Source organism: Magnolia sinica, chromosome 13 (genome assembly GCF_029962835.1).
Source record: "Magnolia sinica isolate HGM2019 chromosome 13, MsV1, whole genome shotgun sequence".
NCBI lineage: Eukaryota > Viridiplantae > Streptophyta > Magnoliopsida > Magnoliales > Magnoliaceae > Magnolia > Magnolia sinica.
The window spans coordinates 13,497,839-13,511,097 of NC_080585.1; positions in this window are offsets into that span (position 1 = coordinate 13,497,839).

The window sequence follows — 13,259 nt, forward strand, 5'->3', positions numbered from 1 at the left end:
CTTAGGAGGATTTTAATGGTGGATATCCAATTACTATTGTTTTCCTGTGGTGTGGTCCACCTTAGATTTATATTCCTCTCGTTTTTGGTATAAAGCCCTAAAATGATCTTTAAAAATGGATGAACGGAATGGATGGGACCCACAGAGCACCAACCACCAACCATTGGCGGGTGTAAGGGGGAGTAGCCAATCATGATGTATGTGTTTCATCCATGCCATCCATCTATTTTTACAGATCATTTTACGCTATTAGACTAAAAATGAAGTATATTCAAATCTTAAGTGGACCACATTACATGAAACAGTGTTGAATGAACGTCAACCATTTAAAAACATTTTGTGGCCATAAAAGTTTTGGATCAAGTTGGTTTTTGTTTTTTCCCTTCATCTGGGGCCTGTATGATCTAATCAAAATATTAGATATCAAATAAACAGTACAGTGGGCCTTAGGAGGATTTTAATGATCGATATCCAACCACTATTTTTTTCATGTGGTGTGGTCCACTAAGATTTATACACCTCTCATTTTTAGGATCAAGCAATAAAATGATCTGTAAAAATGGATGAACGGAATGGATGAAACAAATACATCATGTGGGCCCACAAAGCACCGACCACCAGCCCCGGGGCTGATGTCAGGGGGGAGTAGCCAATCCGTTGCCCCCCGAACCAGCCATGTGGGTGGGACCATGACCGTGGGGCCCACCTCGATGTAAGCACCGTATATCCACGCCGTCCATCCATTTTTCCAGCTTATTTTTGGCCATGATTCCAAAATGAAGCAGATGCAAATCTCAGGTGGACCACACCACAGGAAATCGTTAGCATTCGTCATGGAAGCCCTCTATGGCTTGATCCAAGTGGCAGCAGAGCACGGGGCTTCGAACGGGATTAAATCGTCTACAACAGCCATTTCACGCAGCGTGTAAAACACCCTAGCTTTATGGGGTCCTCTATGTTTTATACGCAATCCTCTCCGTCCATCACGTGGAAAACCTTATTTTAAACGTAATACGAAAAATCATCTAGAGAAGAACTCTTATGGGTGACAAATAAATGCGATCAATATAAAGTTTCTCCTAAAATAACTAAGTTCACTTGGTAGACCATATATGCTTTTTGTATAATCACTCCATGCTGCTGATTTACAACTAATTAACGGATTTGATGAAACATACACACCATGATGGACCCACACACAAACCTAACAAATTAAAGGTTGGCATCTCATCCCGTGGTCCAACTAAGTTGTACATATACATATACTACAATTTTTTTCACCGGGCCTGTAATTGAGGATAGAAACGGATGGAAGGAGTGGATTTGGCATATACAGCATGGTGGACCCCACAGCTTGGAGTTTTACCGCTGCTGGTGTTGCAGAAGATTTCATTCTCTCGAGACTCCGTCTCGTGAGCAACGTGCCACATGGGGTGTTCCACACCACATATGTTGTACAAACGTGTCACGTAAAAGGTTAAGGTTCCACCTAAAAAGAGAATATGCCACGAGTCACTTGCCATCGGAGGTCACAAGAAAGAAACGTGCGCCATGGGCGTAAGATAGGCGGTGAAGGGTTGAAAAGTAAAAGAGTTGCATGGGAACGCAGTCTTGCACATGCAGTGTATGTTAAGCAAGTGTACCAATAGCTATCAAACTTACGTTAACAGGCATCCTAGGTTCACTGGCTCTATTAGAAGTTCTAATACAGCCATTGTTTCACTCGAATGTGACACACGTGTTGAATATTCAGTCCCACCAGGACCTAACAAGAGACTGACGGTGGTGTCAGGCTCTGTGGGGCCCACACGGTTCATATATTTTGACAGATACTTTCAGGGCATGAGCCCAAAAAGAAATCAAATCAAAGGCTTAAGTAGACCACACCACATGAAACAGTGGAGATTTAAACTCGGCCATTGAAAACTTTTTACAAGCCACCCAAGTTTTGAATCAGGTTAATATTTATGTTTTCTGTTTGTATAAAATTACACAACTTTATGAACAAGTTAGATGGCAAATAAACATCGCCGTAAGCCCTGGTAAATTTTCAATGGTAAGGGTTCAATCCCCGCTACTTCATGTAGTGGTGTCCACTTGAATCTTTGATTTGCCTTTTTCTAAGTTCATATTTTAAAATGGTCTATCAAAACATATGAAATATGTGTATAAAACATATAGATCACGGTGGGTGGGTCTCACGGAGGACCCCACAGCATTCGAAATCTGTCCAATTGCTCGCGTGGGTAGAATACCTGAGCCGTGAAGATGGTTTACGCCCCCCCGCCGGCTATCACCAAATATGAAATCTGGCTAATTTTTTTTATCAAGTTTGAACAAGATAATTACTAATAATTACCGTTCAAAGACCAATTGGCTCCTTAATCATGCCTCAATAGTAGACTGACAAGAGTTTCAACGCGAGGTCACGAATTGGAGTCCCCATTGTACTGAAAATCCGCTGTTACATGAGTGCATGGTGCAGGTTCAGGTTTTAAATTTTAAAAAAAAAGAAAAGAAAAAAAAGAAAAGAAAAAAAAAACCTGTAGGCATATTGGCTGCTATGAAGGTATGCGGCCCTATATCTATTATTATGGTGTGCTGTAATAGCTGCTACCCGTTGTGGGGCTGGTAAATGCCGCCATGGTTCATCACAAGGCTAACACGAGCTTTTCAATCTCTTTTTTGGAGCCTTGCTCTTGCTTGGGTGGTAGACTTTTGGAAGTATCAACACCAGGTCAAGAGTTCGAGTATCCATAGGTGGTGAAAGCCCACTACGGCGTGAGTGTGTGAGGTGTGTGTGCATGTGTGGATAGCCAGTGTAAACACACTGAAAATAGGTAATTATTACGATTAACCGTGTTTGGAAATTCATAGATATTTGGGCCATTGAAACTAGTTTAAAGTAGATAATTTTAATTTTCAAATGGTACGATAATGTATATGATATATCCGTTCCATCCATCTATTTTATTACAATATTTTGAAGCATGAGACAAAAAATGAAGTAGATACAACACTTAGGTGGTCCACACCAAAAGAAACAGTGGCCCCATAAAGTTTTTTACGGTGAGTATTTGATTCCCTTTTTCGTATGGTGTGGTCCACTTGAGTTTTGGATATACCTCATTTTTTTGCTAATACTATAAATTCAAATGGTATAATGGATGAACGGTGTGGATAAGCAAAATGCATCATAGTGGGACCTATATATATTTTGTAATGTTTTCTGTTGATGTGTAAAAAAGTAAGTGGCCAAGTCAAGTATGTTGTAAATACACAGGAAAATAATTATTACTCTTTTACTTATATTCACCGGTGCACTGAAAAATCAAACAGGCCCTAAAGGTCATTAGCACCGTTATTGATACAGGATTTTGGTTATGATGGTCTACTAGCCGTATAAGCTATTATAATGACCATTACGGACCATCACTTTTTGAATACTAATAATAATAATTACGTACTATCACTTTTTGAATAATAATAATAATAATAATAACTGCATTGAGGCCATGTAACTAGCCGCCAACAGTTCCCACCGTTGCTGTGACTTAACAGCTGTAAGCTGTTGGTAAATACGTGGAGCCATAAACAACTCTAAAACCAATGGACGACCAAATGTATTACTCAGTACTGTGTGGTCCCACCCAATAATCATATCGCATTGATTTTACAATAAGGTTATAATAATGTACTTGACACCATTTGCATAAATTAAACATTTCAAACAAGATACATTGGCTGGAAAAGAAGGCTGTTTGAATTCTTTCAGTGCATATGATCATTTTTCTTTTCAGGCGGCCTGTCTAGCAAATAAGGTGAGGACCTGCCCCTAAACTTCATATGTTCTTTAAACCATCCATTTAAAAAATAAAACAAAGTGGGCTGACTTAACTGAATGAGAGCAGATTAGTTGTTACCCGTACTGTGGGGCTCACCTTGATGATGTGCTGTATGTCCACATTGTCCATCCGTTTTTTCAGCCCATTTTAGGAGGTGCTCCAAATAATTAAGTATATCAAAATCTCAGGTGAACCACGCTATAGGAAATAGTATTTATTGAACACCCACTGTTAAAAACCTCCCAGGGCCCACCATAAGTAGATCCGTAATGTTTATTTGCCATCCAATCCATTGATAAGACCAACCAGACCCGGATGAAGGGAAAATACAAAGATCAGATTTATCCAAAACTTTTTACAGAAAGGTTTTTTTTTATAGTCAGTCACTACTTTTTTCCAACCGTGTGGTCTACTGGATTTGGAGATTTGGAACTGCTTTTGGTATATCGTCCTTAAATGAGCTGAAAAAATGTAGGCCGCTTGGATATATAAAACATTCATCAAGGTGGGCTCCACATGGTAAGGGTAGTACCCGCTAAGATGTAGTGTTACCAGGTAAGAGCCGATCCACTCCCTAACTAGATTGAGTTATGTTGGAAATAATCTTTGAAAATAAAAAATTTGAAAATCAAAAAATAAATTATAAATTAATCAATTATAATTAGGCTGAAGTACGTGTTAGATATGTTGTTCTTAAAGCATGATTCACTCCCTCTCATATGATATTAGATATCATTGGCGGGTTGCTGGCAAATTGCTTTCATAATATGACAAGTTTATTTGATCCTATGTGGAACAGGCACAAGGTGCCACCTTGAGAACTTGGCTAAAACAATTACCATCTCTAGAAAACTCAATAAGTTTTCAAAATGAGTAACCCAATGAGCTAGAGATATAAATAAATAATACTCGGCGTCTTTATAACATGATTTGTTGATACAAGTGTCCTGAGTCCATTGGTCAGCAGATATCGTAGAAGGACGATGATGAAGACGACCGAGTCATTTTCCAGAAGCTCCAACATAAATGCGCTCTTGTTGCTTCAATGTATCCGTGAGACCCTTATTTAGAAAAGATATTAAATTTTTTTTTAAAAAAAAGGCATGAAGCCAAGAGATCGAAAAGAAGTCCCCTAACAATAAAGGCTCGCTCAATCTACTCTCTTTCTCCTCCACCGTGTGATCCATGGGAAGTTGATTGTGTCCTCCCTTCGCCTGGTCAATACTCCGTCCAGAGATTTCTGGGGTCCACTGAGATGTATGGATTTTATCCATGCCATTCATCTATTTTTCCATATCATTCTAGGAAATGAACCCAAAAATGAGGTATATCCAAGGCTAAAGTGGACCACACTGTGGGGATTGAATGTCCACCATTAAAAACTTCTTGGGAGATGCAGAAGTTTTCGATCAAGCTAATATTGGTGATGTCCCTTGATCATCTAGGTCTTATAAGACCTTATGAACCGGTTGGATGGCAAATAAACATTGTAGTGACCCATAAGAAGTTTTCAATGGTTGGTGTCATTATCACTGCTTGTGCTGTGGTCAACTTGAGCTTTGGATCTGGCTCATATTTTTTAGCTCATATCTAAAAGGATATGGAAAAATGGATGAACGACGTGTATAAAATCCATGCATCACAGTGAGCCCCACATAGCTCTTGCTTGTTTATCCTAGGCAGGAGGCAGGACACAATCACTTACACGAAGATGTACTCAACTGTTCATTAATAAATGGTTTACTTGTAAAGTCTTTGGGGGTTGTTTGGCACCGTGGATTGGAGGGGATTTGAGAGGGTTTCAAATCCCCTAGTCGTTTGGCAGCATTAAGTAGCTTGGATTTCCAATCCACAGTGAGAGCTTGGATTATACCTAAAATCATTTCAATAATTGCAGGTGTAACAAGTGTGTCACTATACACTATCATTTTATTGGGCACATGGCCCACTAATGATGATCAGCACCGTCCAAACATTGTCCATGTAAATCAGCATCATCCAAACATTGTCTAGCACCGTCCAAACATTGTCCATATAAATCAACAATTAAAAATCGTTGGCTAGTCACTCAGAAATGATATTGTGCTTGTGGCCCATCCGAGACGAATTTCATCATTTTCGGGCAAAGCATATATTTCAGCGGGCTTATCACAGCCATTGTGTCAAAAATTACATATCTCACTAATTAAATATATTAAAGTTGATTTAGTAATTAAATTCAAACTCTCATAAATATACCATTGATAGGAACTTTTGGATTAAAGTTGATTCACACTCCAGGGTGCCAAACACACTTAGAGGATTGCAAATCTAGGGAGTTTCTAATCCCGGGGGTTCCGAATCCACGGGGTTCCAAATCCATGCTCCCAAACAGGCCCCTATTCATTAATAATAGATGGCTCACATGTAAAGTTTTATTCATTAATATTTCAACATCCTTTTGGGTAACTCAAAAAAGAATGCCCCTCAAAGGCAATTTTTCAGTACCACATGACATGGTTTAGGATCAAGCTGATATTTTAGGGTCCTTACCCATGCCTTTCATAGGTGTAGACTCACAAGAGTTTCAACAAGAGCCATGGGTTCAAGTACCTATTGTGGTGCCTGTGATATGAGTGCTTGGGTATGTTTGGGTATGAGTCCCCAACGATAATCTATCCAAGGGCTATGTGGGGCCCACCATGATGTATAGGTTTTATCAGCTCTGTCTATCCATTTTGCCAGATTATTTTAGATTATGATCTTAAAAAGGAAGCAAATCCAAGGCTCAAATAGACCACATAGTGGGGATTGAACACTCACCATTAAAAACTTATTGCGAGCCGTAGAAGTTTTGGATATTTGCGTTTTCCCTTCATCCAATTCTATATAACATTTATGAATAAGTTGGATGACAAATAAATATCAAAGTGGCCCCTAAGAAGGTTTTAACGAGGACTGTCATTGCCACCACTACATCCTGTGGTATGGTCCACTTGAGCCTTAGATCTACCTCATTTTTGGGCTCATACATCTGTGAAAGAGGATGGGTGGCATGGATAAAACCCATATATCTTGGTGGGGCCCAGATAGCCCCCGCCTGGATAGATTATTGTCCAGGTAAGGGTACAACACAACCTGCTTTCTACACTTTCACCCTTATAATTAGATTTTATATAGTGTAAAACTTTGAATATTAAAATTACATTGGAAGACATTTTAAATGAAGTCATTATATTTTAAAAATAAAATAAAAAATATTATTGTTATCTACGTTTAATGTATGAAAAACCTTTTAAAGGGCTTAATATTTCAGTGAGGATTTGGCCAATTTTACCTTGCAATGGGCATTCTAAGAGACGACATAAGCTTTGTTTTTATAAGTCATTTTTTATCCTCTTTAATTTTTAATTGTATTTTTTGAGAAACTCTGCATGCCTTTTCCTCTATTTACATGTATCTCATGGAGACTTAAGTGGGTCACAACAGAGGAAATAAAAAGTAAAAATTGTGATGATAGATCATCGTAGATGTAAACCATTAGCCCTTTCACTCTTTTTCTTTCTGTAAGTATCATGCACTTACTTGTAGTCAATGCCATTTCCCTCCTCACATGCCATACTCCCTTTAAATTGTGACAAATGGAAATACCAAGACGTGGGCCCATCATAGGCAATTTGTTTGTTTCATTTCATCCCTTGATTGTTACATTTTGACTCTCTATTGGTGGTCCACCTATCAGCAAATTAAGATGTCATATAAGTGTTAATTTATGGTTTATAACCAATCTAAAGTAGGTAGAACACCTGGGTGAGGAAGGGGAAGAAGCAGCGTTCACTAGCCCCAAATTCCAGCATGTCCAGCTTCGGTCTATACCAATTCTCAGCAGAAAACAAGGACTTGTAGAAACCAACAACATGATCAACAATCTCCTCCTTATCATCCACTGACGCTAAACTAATGAAATAAGTTAAGGGCAAGCTTCAGAGTCAACTAAAGGAAGGCGAGACCTGATTCGACTTTAACGCCAGCCCACCAACATAGAGGAATCCAGCTCTAATGATACGACTCTTCCCTGCCCCCCAACATAGAGGAATCCAGTTCTAATGATATGACTCTTCCCTTCCTTTCTTCCAGTTCTTTTGCCATCTACTTTTGTCTCTTCACCTCGTTCTAAAAAGTAGATGGTTTCATTTGAGTTGCATATATGATATGTGTTTTGTTTTAATTGCATGTGTACAACCATTATGCACTGCCACAGTATCAAATTTTTTTCATTCAACTCACAAATGAATCGGGATCCTTCTCTTGCCACAAGCAGAAAAATTCTGCTGGTTACAATCTAATTCGGCCACATCATCACACAACATTTAATGCAATAGTGCTGACAACGTTAGTAATGATGTGGAACAATCATGATGCAAGAAGACTTGAATTTCCTGCCTGTGGTAAGCAGAGGATCTGGATTCTACCCACAAATGAACTTGGATTGCATGGTGACCCCAACACGCTACTATCATGGATGAGGCCCACCCAAAGCATGTTTGAAAGTTGTTAACTGGTGTGCTTACTTCACAGCGCCCACTCATGTGGCCAATTAAACTCAGCCACATCCCAATACCCACCGACCTAAGCGGTGCTATAGGGTCACCAGACAATTGGAAGCCAATTGCATGGTGGCAAGACTCTGCAAGACTCATATGATGTATGTATTTTCCACCATGTCTATCCATTTTACCAGCACATTTTGAGTCATGAGTCTGAAATTGAAGCATATATATCCAAAGCTCAAGTGAACTACATTACAAAAAACAGTAAAGGTTGAATGCCTACTGCTGAAAACCTGTGGGGGTCATTAAAGTTTTGGATAAGCTGATATTTGTATTTTTCATTTATCCGTTCTTATGTTGGATCACTGAGCTTGGATGACAGATAAACCTCACTATGGCAATAGAAAGGTTTCAACGATGGACATAATTTTCCCTATTGTTTCCTATGGTGTGGTCCACTTGAGCATTAGACATGCTTCAATTTTGGGCACATTGTATAAAATGAGCTGCCAAAATAAGTCGCCACCGTGGATAAAATGCCCCACAAAACCCTGACACTAGGCAATCCGCATCCGCAGGGAACTCAAGTTGCATAGCATGGAACACAGCACAGAGGTTGGTATTGTGTTGATGTAGCAAAGCTATGTGGGCCCCACCATGATGTATGTGTTATATTCACACTTATAATTCATTTTTTCATAAGATTTTAGGGCATGAGACAAAAAATGAAGTAGATCCAAAGCTCATGTAGACCCACCATAGGATCTGGGATTGAACGCCTACCACCGAAAACTTCTTTAAGGCCATAGAAATTTTAGATCAAGTTAATATTTCTATTTTCCCTTCATCTAGGTTTATGTGACCTTACGAATAGGTTGGATGGAAAATAAACATCATGACAAGCCTTAAGAAGGTTTCAATAGTGAGCATCATTGTCCCCACTACTTTCTATGGTGTGGTCCATATGAGCTTTTGGATCTGCCTCATTTTTGGGCTCATGCCATAAAGTGATTTGAAAAAAATAGATGGACAGTGTGGATATAACACATACATCATTGTGGGGCCCGAGAGTGGATTAGGTGAGACCCAGCCTCATCATGACAGTGTGGTCCTTACCCTTACCATGGTGTTGTCATGAGGCCCACGTTGATGTATGCATTATGTATCCACGCTATCCTTCTGTTTTTCCATATCATTTTAGGGCATTATTTCAAAAATAAACAGATCCAATTATCAAGTGGACCATACCATAAGAAACAATGGTGATTGACCATTAATGGGCCACAAAAGTTTTGGATCAAGCTGATATTTGTTTTTCGACCTTATCAACAAATTGGATGGTAAATAAATACTGCAAAAACATTAAGGTTCGCCCTAAGAAGTTTTTAATGGTAGGACAATCAATTCAAATCGTCCAAATTGTTGATTGAGTGCCTTCAATCTGTTGAAGGAACAAAATTTTCAATTCGATCAAGAAAACCCCAAAAATTCAAGTCTACTTTCTGGATACTTTTGGACATTGTCGATTCGATTGACAGAGATGTCGATTTGATCGATGGTGTGTCGATTTCAATTGATTCGATCAAGAGTTTGTGCAATTTTTATATAAGTGCGCATTTGTTTTTAATTGTGTATGGGGTGTATAAATACCATGTTAATTACATAATTAGGAGTCGTTTGACACCATGGATTTAGAGGCGATTTCAAATCCCCTGATTGTTTGGCACCATAAAGTACATGAGGGTTTCAAATCCGGGGGTATCAAATCCCCTCAAATAGGGGCTTTGAAATCCACCGTGAGAGCTTGAATTACATCTAAAATCATTTCAAGAGTTGCATGTGTAGCATGCGTGTCACCATTCTATTGTTCTATTGGGCACATGGCCCACTAATGATATCCCAAAACAATTAGATTATCAATTACATCATTATAATTACTTTAATATGATGATCAACACCATCTAAACATCATCCATGAAAATCAATGGTTAAAATTTTTTGGTTAGTTACTCAGAGTCCGACATGATCTTGTGCTTGTGGCCCATCCAGGACTTGGAATTTCATCATTTTCGGGTAAAGCATATATTTCAGCGAGCTTATTGCAACCGTTGTGTCAAACATTACATACATCACTAATTAGAGATATTAAAGTTGATTTAGTAATTAAATTCAAACCCTGTAAATATACCATATATAACTACTTTTGGATTAAAGTTGATTCCCAATCAGGGCGCCAAACACAATAGGAGGATTTTAAATCCAGGGGGTTCCAAATCCACGCTCCCAAACAGGCTCTTAGGATTAAGAACAACATGAGAGCCAAGGGTTTTAATAGAGAGAAAGCTAGTGTTTTCAAATTTGTAAGTTGTTCCACCTCCTTTAACTTTCTGATTATAGTAGATTGTTTGTTGCTTTGTGTTGTAGTTTTTTTTCACAATGATTTTTTCACATAATATTTGTGTGTTCTTTATAGTTGTTTGAATTTTCTTTCTTTTACGTTGTTTAATTTCACATGAGACTGCCTCTGCACCCACAAGTCGGGTTAAGGCTTGTTGCATTCTCAACTCAAATTGCTTCCAATCGTAGGTGGGTGGAAAATGAAATTTTCCATAGAGGAGCTGGTAGCAACCATCTAATTTTCCGTAGGCCGCTCACTATCTTACTTTAACTATCCAGTGCATAGTCATCATTATTTGGATGGTTAGGATCCATTTATCGGTATGATGTCAGAGAAGTGATCCGTCAACGATCAGCCCCACACATTGGATAACCCTACATGGTGCCAGTCGTGAGGGGAGTCAACACCATTTTCAAAATAATGGGAAACTATCACATGAATCTGGTTGCTTCCATTCCATGGAGGTAATATCTTGCCGTTTTTATGCTTTTGAGATCTATACCAATTAATTAAGAAGATAAAAAATAAATAAATAATTTCGACTTCTTGGACCGATATTGCGCGTGCTCAATCAACACCACTGCGTACGCTAGCATCACCAAGCATGCCCAATGAATTCAGTCAACTCTGGATAAACAATATGAATAATGTGTCCCCTTTTGTCCTAAAATATTTCAGCTATCATTTTATGGTCTTTTATTATGGTGGTCCTAATCAACTTCTATATCGCGATTATTTGAGAATGAAACCTAAGCACACGGACGTAAATCCAAACCATTCATTTAATTTATTTAATTGTTAATGGGTATAGTCTATTACAATCTTTAGAATGTTTTAGCCATTCATGTAAAATAATTAGAAGGTAGTTGTGTTGAATAGTCTAGAAGGATAGTAGAATTTTCCGGAGGATGGATGATTTTCACGTGGCTTCATCTTAGCCGTTCACATAAACTAATTAAAAGGTTGTTAACCTGTTTTTTAAAAACCAACTTTAGAGACCTCGGAAGTTGTAAGTTATTAATTTTGTAGTTCAATACAAGTTACTTTGCCTTGCAAGTTTTTATTACCTTCTCTTCCAAGTTGCTCTGGTAGAAGGACGACTCGTTCCCAACCGGAGTGCGTATAAGTATTCACAGTCCGTATGCAGGAGAAATTGTTTACATTTGATGAGTAAACATCTATTTATCCTATGATTAGAATAATTCATTATTGAGACACCACACTTCTTTGTTTTTTATAAATTTCTTTCAAAGTGATCGTGCCAAAGTTTCTATAGATATATGTCGATGCAAAAATCCAGTCCATGCACCCTTTTTAGACCTTCGAGTACCTGCGTACAGGAAGAAGACAAAGGAGACCTTGGCTAGAGCAGAGAATTCTCTGATGCCAAAGTTAGGCTAGGAATTCTAGTAGTATCGAGGGGTTTTGGGTGAAAGATTTGGTGTGGGTCTCCCTATTTATAGCAGAGGGGAGATCGTATCGTAGTTGGATTAGAACTCCTAACGTATAAGCAATCTCCAGAAATTCTTGGCGGAGCGGGAGATCTTGAAATCCCAAACTGATCGCGAGTTTGTTTCCATGATTCTTGGAGGAAAGATCGGACAGGTCTTCCTTCATATTAGGTCGGTCTTAGTCTGGAGACTGGTGCATAGTCGTCCGAGCTTCGATTAAGGTCGGCTAGTGGAAGTTACAATGCAGAAGGACATGCCGACCAAGCTATAATAAGGTCGGCATCATCCGCTGACTAAACCCATCAAAAGTCCTTGTGATGTCCTTGTGATCTTCAATTAACTTCTTCATTGTCTTCCCTGGAGAATCCATTCTAGCTCGTGCCGACCTTTGGGACGACTTTGCTCAAGCCAACCTTTGGGACAACCTTGCTCATGCCGACCTTTGGGACGACCTTGGTCTTCCCAACCTTTTTCATTAGACAGGCGTCGGGTTTCTCGCCTCCTTTAGCTAATGAGACGTGCCAAGTCTCAGCCTGACCTTCTTTATAAGTGGGTCCATTTTTCCCATAATAATACATATTGAAAAGCATTATTATTCAACTATTGCTAAATAAACCCAATGGTTTTTCAGTCTAGTTTCTTGATAAATCCACCCTGTGGAGCATGCAGGGCCATACGAGCATGAACCATGCTGCTTCCCAACCATTGATCAAGGTGATCTTCTGGTTCACAATTTAAAAAGATGCGTGCACTGGAATGCCATTTCCTTCCCATTTGTCCGAAAGTAGGCCCACTTAAAGTTGACTGGAACCTGGATGCCGGGAGTTTGCCATGATGCCACATGGCAAATCTATTCGATGGCGTGATATGTCAGACATGGCCCACTTTTTTCACGGAATACACTGCTGCAACTTAAGACAAATTGGCCGGGCCTATGTTTGGTAATCAGTCTATGAAGAATGCCCAAAAAAATATTCTAGTCTTAAATATCCAAGCGACCAATATTAATATTTTTTAAAAGGAAGGACTGCTGTCG